Raw genomic sequence first — 12,621 nt, forward strand, 5'->3', positions numbered from 1 at the left:
AATACCGTCCCTGGCCCCAATCCACACGTGGAGAGCCTCAAGACCCGGCTTTACCACCGAGGAGCGCCTAACCACCTCCAAGGTGGACTTATAGAGGATGGCTACTCCCCCTCCCCGTCCCTCCAGTCTACCCTGGTGTTGGACAGCATAACCAGGCGGACAAATAAGAGCTAGGGGGGGACCCCCCTCTCCGCCAATCCATGTTTCCGTTATGCAGGCCAGGTCTGCATCTTCCTCCAAGATAAGATCATAAATCAGTTAGCGGAGACAGAGGGTGTGATCAGATGGGCATTTGTCCGGCTGTGTGGTCTGCTGTGGGGTTGGTTTGCCCCTTTTGCTGGCAATAAGACAACACAATTGCTAGAGTGAACCAATCCATCCCTGAATCAATCAAAATTTGCAAGATATTTGCCTCTCTAGATGACAGGAGTGAATAGAAACCACATGGGATATACCGGTAAGTAGGGCCTTCACGAAAATGTTGTTGTGTGGAGATCAGGATTTTAGCCAAAAGTCTTTTTCCTTGCCTTCTTCCCTTGTCTCACAGCTTTCTGTAACCTATCTGCATTCTTGGATCTTGTTCAGCTAGGGTCTTCCCTCCTTCTTCTTTTTTAAACTCGTAAAATATTTTTGTACTTCTATAAATCTAGGCCTCCTGATCGCGTCATTTTGGCTACATAAGGACCAGCACTTACGGAAAGAGTCTTCTATTAGGATATACAATGGGATATGAACATTTATTTCACTTGTGTAAATGCTTAAAAATACAGTATTGAAATTGCCTTGGCACAGGATTTAGATAGCTACAAACACAAACACACAGCTCTGGATATGAACCACCCTGCAATCCCGTCTTTCTGCTTCCTTAGTGGAATGTCAATGGACCAGTAATGGAACACAACAAACCAGGTTCTTAAAGAAACTAACAGAGGACAAGTCTTGCTAAAAGCAGAAAAGAAAAATATAACATGCTATAGAGAAAAGAGACAGACTCTGCAATTAATTTAGGAAAGTGCAATGAAATCATAGGCCTTTTATTCTTTCTCCACTGCACCCATATTCTTCTCTATACATCTTCTGATGCTTCCTTTAAAAAGCCATACATATGATAATGTAATAAAAGTACAGTTGATAGATGCAAATAAATCTGTTCCAAACCCATGTCACTCTTAGCCATGAATTCTGTTCTATTCAGTTCCCAAATTAATCTGCTATTTAGTTTGTAATCTTCTGATACCATGTATTTAAATGTGTATTTTCTGTCATGATAGATAGATAGATAGATAGATAGATAGATAGATAGATAGATAGATAGATAGATAGATAGATAGATAGATAGATAGATAGATAGATAGATAGATAGATAGATAGATAGATAGATAGATAGATAGATAGATAGATAGATAGATAGATAGATAGATAGATAGATAGATAGATAGATAGATTCAGGGAAATCCGAGTGAAAGATGTGCAGAAAAGGTCAGTTTAGAAGAACACTATTTAAATTTTTAATATATACCACTATTTGGCTTTCTGGAGATATTTAAAAAAGAAATCTGGGTACTGTATACCTGCATTAGAAGATTGTTTTCATGTCCTTTCCACTAACTATTCTTCAGGCACTGCCCTATCCAAACAGTGAACAGTAGTAAACATTTCTGGGTTGCCACTACTCAAAATTCTGTAAAACTAGGTATATTTAAATGATATGTAGTATGTTTCATAGAATATTTATGGGGTTTTGTGTTTATTTTTGAAGGAGACAGTTACGGTCAGGTTCTTAACACCAAAACACTTATGAAGCCAGCACAGGGCAGACTGCTGCAGCATGAAAACCTAAAATCTATGAAAAGTGTTCTGTGCTAGTATTTAAATGAAAAATTATCTAACTGGAGAAAAAAAATGCTAGGGAAGGACACTGTGATAAATATCATTTCTGTGAAAGTACTTAATATTGTAAGAGCCCCACAATGGAATCCTAGGTTTTGTCTCTACTCAGAAGTCAGCCTCCTTGCATTTCACGAGTTCACTCCACAAGTAAATGGGCATAGAATTGTAGCCCAGGAGCAGTTTTTGAAGAAGTAGCCATCTTCGATTGTGCAAGCATATCAGACAAAAACAAAACTACAAAAATACCACCACCCACTAAAAGACAAAAACATGATGGCACCTTAAAGACTAACTGCTGTATCTTAAGGGGACTTAAACCACAAAAGCTCACATTAAAATTTAGTTTTTAAGATGCCACATTGTTTTTATGTTGTGTCTGTGTGTTTTGTTTATCTGTCTGTGAGGCCCTTCAGATATATCCCTGACAACTGTCTGGTTGGGGCTGATGGGCTTTATAGTCCCAAACACATAGAGGGCACCATATGGAGGAAATCTGACTGACTGATATCAGTCTTTAAGGACACCATACCCTCAAATGATGTTAATTTGAACTTTTGAATGTTAGGCTTTCTGCAGATTACCACACTCAAGTTGGTATAGCACCATTTTAATTATGTTATTTTCAGATCAAAGTGGGTGGTGGTTGTGGGGTTTGTTTGTATACAACTAAGAGTAGTGTGAATTTACTAAATGGGCAGTAAATAGATAAATAAATAAATAAATAAATAAATAAATAAATAAATAAATAAATAAATAAATAAATAAATAAATAAATAAATAAATAAATAAATAAATAAATAAATAAATAAATATGTTCGTATCTGTAACATGCTGAAGATATGTGAAAAGCTACAGGTATAGATTAGGTAAAGGTTCTCCTTGACAATTTTTGTCCAGTTGTGTTCGACTCTAGGGGGCGGTGCTCATCCCCGTTTCCAAGCCATAGAGCCAGAGTTTGTCCAAAGACAATCTTCCGTGGTCACATGGCCAGTGCGACTTAGACACGGAACGCTGTTACCTTCCCACCAAGGTGGTCCCTATTTATCTACTCACATTTGCATGCTTTCGAACAGCTAGGTTGGTGGAAGCTGGGACAAGTGACAGGCGCTGACTACGTCACGTGGATTCGCTCTTATAGCTGAAGATCTACAGACCTTACAGAACAGAGGCTTCTGCGGTTTAACCCGCAGCGCCACCACGTCCCTGGTGTCACAGGTATAGATTAGAACACTGAAAAACCATGCGGCCTGGGGAGGAGGGAGTTCTTAATCCAATTTCAGTCTGTTAGTAAATCTCTCAAACAAAGGCTACAGAATCTCTGTTCACAAACTCTGAAGGCCTATGAATCACTCTTCTAGCCGATCAAGTCCGCCCAGAGTAGACTATGTCTAGATGGACGGCATATAAATGCAATAAATAAATAAATAAATAAATAAATAAATAAATAAATAAATAAATAAATAAATAAATAAATAAATAAATAAATAAATAAATAAATAAATAAATAAATAAATAAAGTCCCCTCGATTCAAATTATTTTCTCACTGACTTCTCATTTGGAAAGCTCACTCTAAGGAGAGAGGGCATTTAGGAGTCAATGCAGGGGCTGGTTAGGCTACGTAAGGTTTCCTAGGTGAGGTGATTCTGCAATGCCTCAGTCCCACGGAATAATCAATTCCTCCCCTAATCTGAGAAGGTGCCTGGGGCCTGTGAAATTCTGCGCCTCACCCCAAAGGACGCTGCCTCCATGGCGCAGCAGCCAGCTGAGGGTGGCGGTTCCCAGATAACACCCGAAGTGCCCCGTCACTATCCCATGAGCCTTTTTCTCAGCTCATGGAGTTGTGGATGGGTGTGCCAACCTCCCCAGATGTGAGTTTATGAAAATCCGCTTCCAAAAACACAGATGGACAAGGCTACCTCTTCAAAGACAGTGTGGTTAGAAGTGCTGTGGTTGCAGAGAAAACAGGAAAGGAAAGGACTAGGAAACAACATGTCTAGGGTTATGGAGACATTAGCTGAGATTTTTTAACCAATTACAAGTGTGTAAGAATATCTGAAAGGAAGACAGATACCCGAATACGGAGAGGGAAAAATGAATTTCTTTCATCTGATGAATGAGTTTTGCTTTTTTTTCCCCCCCTACGGTACCATGAGGAATTTTATCTTCCTTCTTGTAGAAACTAAAAGAATACACCGAATTGAGCAAATTAGACAATTTGGACAAAACACAAAGGAATGGCTTCTTCAACTCTTAAATGACTGCTGGACAAGCAAATAAATTCCAAAAATATGGCAGAAGATGAAAGTACAGTAGTTGCTATACTGAAACCAGGAAAAGAACCATCAGACAGCCCAAAGCTATGGCCAATCTCCTTACTACGCCACTTATTCAACTTATCTGAATGAATGACATTAAATCATCTGTCCCCTAAAATGGAACTTCTTCTAATTCCAGAACAGGCAGCCTTCAGACTTGGCAAGAGTTGTAGGGCTCAAATCTAATGCAGCATAAATATGTTATCGAAACACATAACTGAAGCAGTATTTGTTAAGCTTACAGCAGCACTGACCAACAGAAATGATAGCCATTTTACTTCAAAACTAACGATTTTTTTTCTTGAATTTCAAGGGAGTCACCACCGCTAGAGAAATCAAAAGAACACTCTTCCACAGGGTAGTGTCCAGACAACATTATTTTTTTCCTAACATTTACACAATTATCAGCCAACAGTTCCATATTCCAAGGGTTTTATCTATGGTGATTATCTTCCCTTGACAGTCCAGGAGGAAACCTTTGAGTCCCTCAAGCACAAGCTAACCTCTGCATTAGAAGATCTTTCCTTATATTATAAAAGCAACCAACTGAAACCAAACCCTTTAAAAAAACAGGTTTGTGCCTTCCACTTACCAAACAAAGAAGCAGAGAAGAAGTTCCAAGTTAGCCGAGAAGCCAAGATTTTGGAATATTGCTCTACCTGAAAATATTTGGGCATCACTTGATCAAAACCTGATTTACAAAAAACATTGTATAAACACCAAACAGAAAGTTGCTGGAAAAAATAACAAAGTTAGGAAACTGGCTAGGTCAGACTGGGATGTATAACCACAAACAATAAGAACATCAACATTGTCCTTATGTTACTCCACAACAGAATATGTTAGTGCTGTATTGTATAAATCATGCCAAGCAAGTATAGTTCATGAACCATGCAAAATTATTATTGGCTGCCTGAAACCTACCCCCATTGAAAAGGTCCATTATTTGACTGGCATTGCCCCTCCAGAAGTATATCAAGAGGTGTTAGCAAATGAATGAAATAAAGTAATCCAGGACCAATCCTACCCACTTCATGGGCACCAAGCCCCTAGACCAGCGATGGCAAACCTATGAGACACATGCCACAGCTGGCATGCAGAGCCCATTCTGTGGGCATGCGAGCCATAAGTCATCAAATCACTACTCCCGCCTCCCCCCCCCCGGCACAGCCAAACCTGAGAATGCAGCTGCAGCCACGGTGCTGGCACTTCGACAGGCAGATCCGGAGCAGCTGGCACTAGCAGTAGATATGGAGTGGGGTCTCGAGGCACCTCTGTGCCCAGGATTCCCCCTTCTGCCACCACTTCCAGTTCTGCTGCTGTCACAGCACACCACCCGCTAGGGTGTTTTTTGTTTGTTTGTTTGTTTTTCCAGTTTGGGCTCGCGAGCCCAAAAAGGTTCACTGCCACTGCCACAGACAATAGCTAAAATCAAGAAAACGTATTCTGCACATATCTCAAGTTCTAAATATTAAACCAGAAGAGGCTAGGCTAAACCTATGGAGAATAAAAACAACACACTTTGCCAAATGGATGAATACTGAAGAGTGTCCTTCACTAGGACAAGACTTTTACTGGACCATCTGGAAGTCACTTAATAGACTTTGAAGCAAAGATCAAAGACTAATCAATTAAAATCGCCCTACTTGGATACAGGGCAAATTTTCTGTGACTGTGGAGAAATTCAAACAATTTGCATTGTGTACAAGCCATTTATGCCCCATAATGTGTACAAAAGATCTAGCAAATGGCTGAGAGAATGCTACTGAAACAATCCACAACTGGTCAAAAATCATCTAATTATCTCAACATTTTTGTTTTTAGCATCTTGGTATCATCTTAGTCCAGCCCTTGTCAAGGAGGTACAGTGCGGAATGAAACTCCTAACCTCTGGTTTCATAGCCAGCTGCCTAAACCACTGAGCTACCCAGCAGTTCTATTTTAATTCTACCTATTTTTTATATACTGTATATCTTTAATTTTAAATTGTACAGTGCTCTGATACAAATAAAGAGTGTAAATGATGAAACTTTATCAAACAAAAACAAAATCCAGGTTGTGGCCATATCTTTTACTATCCACTATTTACTCTTTTATTAATTTGAACAGTGAAAGAGATAAAATAAATAAATAAAATAAAATAAAAGGAGAGGCAGGACATGTGGTGGTAGTGGCAACCTCAGAATTCAGTGCTAACAATCAGAATTTTACAAACCTCTGTGTGGCCTAGGTTTGGCCATCTTACGCTACCTCTTTCATAAATTGCATTGATGCTAGCTCGTTCATATGCTAAACATGCAACAAAATAAAGGTAATATCTGTGCACTCAAAATATTTCTCCCCCAGTTATGAGTAAGTGGGTGTATGGCCAGAAGTTCTTTAATTTGGATAGTAGGAACAGAGCTAATGACATTCTATTTTAGCAGTTAAGATGTGGCCTCCCCCACAGTTTTGACAGATCCATCCGCCCTATAATGTGATCAGATGGACTTCAGTAAACAGGCCAAGCAGAAGCAGAAAAAGAGGCCAAAATGTACAGCATATTAGATTTATTCAGTTCTCAGAAGCCAACCCAGTTCTTTTCCTGAATAATAAAAAATAACATGCAACAGTGATGATATTCACAAGTGAAAAAGCAGAAGTCCTATTTGTCTCTACATCTCACTAGCATCTGTCATAATTGTCCAGGTGTAGTGATATTTGCCCAGTGTATTCCCAACTTCTCCAAAACAAATCTCTGAAGAGAGGAAGAGCAGAGGAGTTCTCCATCTAGTAAGCTGCAGGTACTGTCCACAAATATCAACTTTTTGATTTAAATAAACTCTTGCCATGAGTGGCCACCTGAGTTGTTCAATAATAATATGGACTTTTTTTTTCCACCTCAGGGACGGACAACTCTATAAGCAAAAAATCCATTCTCCTGACTGTATTCAGAGAAACAAAAATAATATAACTTCAATAGTAAAAATCTGTACCATTTAGATGACAAGAAGATATCATGGAGGGGAGGGGAGGTTTCTGAAAGATCTATCTGAAGAAGCAGAATGGCAGAACCTTCCAGAAGCTGCCTAGAAGAATATACAAAATGCATACAAAATGCTCAGTATTCTTTCCTACACACGTGGAACAAGAAGTGAACCTCCTCACCTCCTTATATTGCTTTGATTAAAATTGGATAAAACCATTAAAATGGGATTAAAACCAGCTCACTGACACCATCAGACCTGGACTGTGGGTTGCTCGCTTAGCCATACCACTGCCATTTGAAGCAGAGATCCGCCTTTGGAGTACAATTAGATCCTAGGAGCATGAAACATCAACATCTAAGACCTCCTCCTCCTCAGCCAGATGTTCGCCCACAGCCTTCACCAAACAATTTGCAAGCAGCAAATTCGCTCTGATCTCAGCTTTCTCTCCTTGTGTGTCCAAACCTCGAAGCCAGCAAACTCTGTTACAAAACCTCTGAGTGCGTAGAGTGTGGATTTTTCCCCGCAGAAAAGCAAATTCCACAATCCTTTTTCAACTGTTCAGAGAGGACCTCGCCCCCCCCATCCCTTTTACTTCCCCCTCACTCATCCATCACCCACAGCAGATTGTTCTTAAACTGAGCTGCAAAGTCAAGAGGCATCCCCAGCAACCAAATCCCCTTTAGCAGTTCAACAAGTCCACACAGGTCATTCCAGCTGCAGATTTCAGCAAACAAGGGAAATAGAGTCTTAATTATTTTTCCAAGCTTGTCATGGAGGGCTTTGTTTCTCTTCTTTTCTCTGCCATGTCACTGAATGTTAGAGATGAGTCACACTTCGGGATTTCTTTTCCCCCCCTCCTTTCCCCCTTCACTTTTTTTTTGGGGGGGGGGGAAAGAGGTCAAAAGAGGGGCTGGATTCCTCCATCCAGCTATTCTGGGTAGAATAATAGTCTAGATTCTGAAAACTAGGGGATGACCTAGGCTTTCCACAAGTGCATTAATGACATTTTCAATGATAAGGCACATCTACACTACATATGTTAAAACCAGTTTAAGCATCACAACATGCTTCGAAAGTGCCCCAACACTGCACATTCTCAAGGGATTTGAGAACTGCTTGGTGGGCAAAACTCAGCTCTTTGGCAGGAAGTAGGGAAGTTAAAGGAGTTTAAAACCAGTTTAAATCCGCAGTGTATATATATATATCACTGGTAAATCCCATTTATTCTAGTGCTCTTCACTTCTTTTTGATGCTGTTAACACTAGACTGAAAGAGAAAGAGGTGCTTTAAAAACCAGAGCCAACGTACCATATTAAAATCAATAATGTAAAAATGTGTAAAGATGGACTTGAGCATCACTTGAAAATAGCTTGAAGGGCAGATTTTTCAGTCCTTTTGTCTGGACATGAAAATAGGTGGACTCTACCATTTCTCCAAATTTTTGTTTAGAACCATGGGCATTAGCAACTGTTGTATACAAGGAGGTCTTTTTTTGATTTGTGTATGACGATGAAGAATTGTGAGCAGATGTTAAGCATTTAAGTCAAACATCTGTAATATCCATTTTTATTCCTTTTTTTTTAGCAAAGGGGATGGAGAAGCATGTTATTAAATAGAAATGCCACCCTCAACTCCATATTCTCCAAGAGCCTAATTTTGCTAGCTCCGCCAACCACTGAGGTGTGGAAAGCAAGTAATATTACAGTATGGAAACTTCAGGGAAGGGGCTCCACTTGAGCTTCATGCCTTCTCTCTCTAACAATCTGTCAATTTTTTTCTAAAGCAATTGGCAGTGAGTTTTATTGCTGCTCCCACCCCAATTTTTAATTGGACCTGAACTAGTTCCAGGATTTGGGAGGCAAAAGCTAGATGGAGGAGATTCTTTTTTGGTTTGTTTGATCAAAATATGACAGAAAGATGCCCAGTAGGTGGGAGAAGAGCGTCCTGACAATTTTGGAGTTTTTTTTTTCCTTGGTCCCGAGAACATTTTCCCAATTCCACGACTTTATAAACTGTGGAAAAGTTGCTGCAAGTGAGGAAGTTTGCTGCATTGCTCTTGAGGGCATTTTGGAGAATGTGAGTTCGCACAAGTTTCTTCCCTACAGACACGCCTTCTGAAGTTCTTTTGAGGAAAGATTAAACAATCCCCGAAATCTTTTTGTTTTTTTGGGCAAGTCAAACAAATATAGGAAAAAACGACCTCTCTTCTTCCCCTTTTGCTAGTTGAAAACCAGTTGAAAGGCAAAAAAAAGTTTCAGGTTGTCAAACGTGCGTCTCCGATCATCTTTAAGTGGAAGAGACCGATTTGGGGGAAAAAAAGAAAAGAAAACCAAACCATTGGACTTTGAAAACAAAAGCAGAATGAACAAGCATACCTTTCAAAGCCTGAGGCGGAATTGCTGAAGAGTCATTAGATGGTCAACAATCCTCGTCTTCTTAATGCGGGAGAGGGGAGATGTCCTATGATCTGGTCTTGGTGCCGAAATTCCAACTTTCCTGGAGCTTTTCTTCCCAAAGAGCAACATCCAAGAGGTGGGGGAGAGCCCTCAGCCCCCCAAAACCAAACCAAAATAAACTGGTTCCCCCCAAAAAAACCCACAACCAACAGTAAACAGAGATCGCTCTAGCCTTTCACCAAATTCCCCAAATTTTCCACATCTTGATTTCACTCCTCCCCCCCTTTTTTCCTCCTCCTTTAAAAAAAACAACAAAACGCAAAGCAAACACCACGAAATAAAATCCAAACGGCGATAATATTTTTCTCAAAAGCTGTTATAAAAAAAAAGAGAGAGAGAGGCGACTCGGGGTGCCTGGTTGCCCACACGCACATCGACGCAGCAGCACGCGTTATAAATATGCGATTCTCCCGTCTGCAAGCCCCGGACCACCTTGAAGCAGGAAGTTTTGATTTTCTTTCAAAACTTTCCCGATGCTTTCTTGAGCTTTTGCACATGGAGCCAATCAGCCGCTCCGTCTGCGCTGCTGTCTTTTGAAGGAGGGCTTTGCTCGGGACCGCGCAGACTTGTCAGGAGGGAATGGGACCGAAAAAAAGAGTTTTTCGCCCTCAGACTTTCTCTCTCTCTCTCTCTATTTCCCCCCCCCCAAAAAAACACACTTTTTCTCCTTCTCCCCCTCTTCCACTTGTTACTTTCAATCGATTAAAGGAGGGTATTTTTCTGAAAAGTTTTTTAAGTTGTTGGTCCTTTCTCCCCCCCCCTTTCCTTTTTCTTTCTTTTTTTTTTTAAAGGTGGGATCTTTAGCAGCAGGAGGAGGGTAAGCTGAGCCCTGTGTGAGGTTTGAGATGAAGGAGCCCCTCTCAGCCTCAGTTCTCACAGCATGCTGCCTACGGGTTCGAAGCGGCTTGGAAAACCCGGCGTGGAGTTTGGCCCCCGGGGCTGACGAACGCGCCCGCGCGCCCCGGGTGCACGCGAGGCCGGGAGAGAGCGCCGAAGAGGGCGGCCCTGCTCCCAAAGCCCGTCCCAAACGCGAGCTGCCAACTTTCAAGGGCCGGCGATGGCGGAGGAACAGCCTCCAAGCCGCAACCCTTCATAGATAACCGAAAAGAAGGAGACCAAGGGCAGCGGTTGTGTGTGTGTGTCTAATGGTGGCACTAAGCATATTAAGTACCTGAGATGGGGTGACACGTTTCCCAACCCCAAAGTTAACAAGCAGAGGCCCCAAGATTCATTCTTTCTTTCAGTACCTGAAGTAGAAAATCCCATCAAGCGCCTTCCCCCCCCCTTCCCTGGCAGTGAAAAATACAACCATAACCCTCATAATTAGTAGCCACATATTAAAAACACCCAATTGCTCCCAACCTGTGGCCCAAGACTGTTGCAAAAAGCAAGATGGCCCCTTTTGTGTTTCATAGGCAAAGGCTGGCTAGATGGTAGTTCAGTCTTTCTTCAGTATCTTCCACTGTGCCTGAAAGCAATAGGCTTAGTTAGGGGTGATGAGGACAAACTCTAGGGCACACAGCTCTCCCATCTGCAAATAGGGGCAACTGCCTCATGCTGTCCAATGACTGGGCTGGCTGCAGTTCTCCTGCACACCTATATAGTGATTGGCTTATTTTCCATGAGGTTGCACTCCTTTGGTTGCTAGATCCAGCATTATCCCAGGGAACCAGATAATGGCCTGTGCTGAAGAGTGACAGTTTGGCCCAGCGTGTAAGGGGTTGCATGAGGGTGTTGCTCCAGGCAAAGTCACTGCACCTATGCTCATGCTGTGCCATCAGGTTTCAATGGTGGCTTCTTTTAACTAGCTGCTGCCTGATTTCAAATTGATCGGCTTATGCCATTTTACTATTTTATATGTACACCGCCCAGAATAGTGCTGTGCACTAATGAGGCAGTATATAAATGGTAGAAAAATAAATAAAATACGACAAGTTGTCCTTAATGACAATTTAAGGAAAGGTTTTACATACTAGAAAATATGGGAGCTAGATTACAACTTCTGTAATTGGATTCAGGTGTATGGAAAATGGTTTGTATCCATTTCCAGGCCCAGTTCAAGGCTGTAGTTTTGTCTGGGAGTTTAAACTATTTAGTACTCCATCACAGAGTGCAGTAGCCTAGTGCAGAGCTCGTATGTTCTGAGAAGCAATGATTCTGTAAATATTAGGAGAAAGGAGGAAATCATATGGTTATTGTTTTGATTGGAGTTCATTTATAGGTAGTGAAGGAATTATAGATATACATAGGGAAGCCCCATGTTCTTCTAAGCATGAAGAGCTGCTATCCATTGTTTCTCTAGCTAAGGATGTGCCTACACAGCAGGGGAAAAATTGAATTGATCCAGTGTGATTTGGGAACTCCAGTTTCCCTGGGCTGAAATTGCTTTAGCTGACTAGACAGGACTCATCAGAGAAAGAGGAGGAAATTGCTGATCAGCCATTATTCGCAGCTCCTTAAAGCAACCTTTGCTGCAGCTATGTCTTCTGCAAACCTGGACTGCGCAGCATATGTTGCCTTAACAAGCTGTAAATAAGGGTTGATTGGCAATTCCCTCCTGTCCCTCAGGGTATGTGTCTGACTAAACAGTGTTTTACAAAACTTCATTTTAAAAAATCCCTTTCTACCCAAAGGTGTTGTGTTGGTGTTTAAGTTTCCAAAGACCATTTCCTCAACTTGCACTGCTCAAGATAAAAGTTATGTGGAGCTTCACCAGTGTGGCCCACCACCCTCAATTATTAAATGGGTGGGGAAGTGTAAAACATTATTTTAGTCATGGCATCCTAACACTGGGACTGGGCCTCTAGGCAGGCTTGTCTCTCAGCTTTTCAGGTGTTCAGTAAAAACCATTTGACTTGCTCTGACCTTTGAACTGTTGTTTTTAAACAGTCTTTATAAGTCTTTCATATACCACCTTATTTACCTCTCTGCTTTTACTCAGGTGTTTTATGTTTATTGTTGTGTTTTCAAAATCAGGCCAGCCCTACCAT

The 12,621-nt window shown here is 41.2% G+C and overlaps 1 protein-coding gene across 2 annotated transcripts in view; it reads right to left on the reverse strand.

The window, feature by feature from the left end:
* The window catches only part of GLI1 (GLI family zinc finger 1), a 142,006-nt gene extending 131,297 nt beyond the window's left edge, over positions 1–10,709 (reverse strand). For both annotated transcript variants that reach the window (XM_072991180.2, XM_020778584.3), the window contains exon 1: positions 9,551–10,709. The gene's annotated coding sequence lies outside the window, so the exon portion shown is untranslated. The remainder of the gene's footprint in view (positions 1–9,550) is intronic.
* Positions 10,710–12,621: the final 1,912 nt, after the last annotated feature.

Source organism: Pogona vitticeps, chromosome 2 (assembly GCF_051106095.1).
Source record: "Pogona vitticeps strain Pit_001003342236 chromosome 2, PviZW2.1, whole genome shotgun sequence".
NCBI classification, from domain to species: domain Eukaryota; kingdom Metazoa; phylum Chordata; class Lepidosauria; order Squamata; family Agamidae; genus Pogona; species Pogona vitticeps.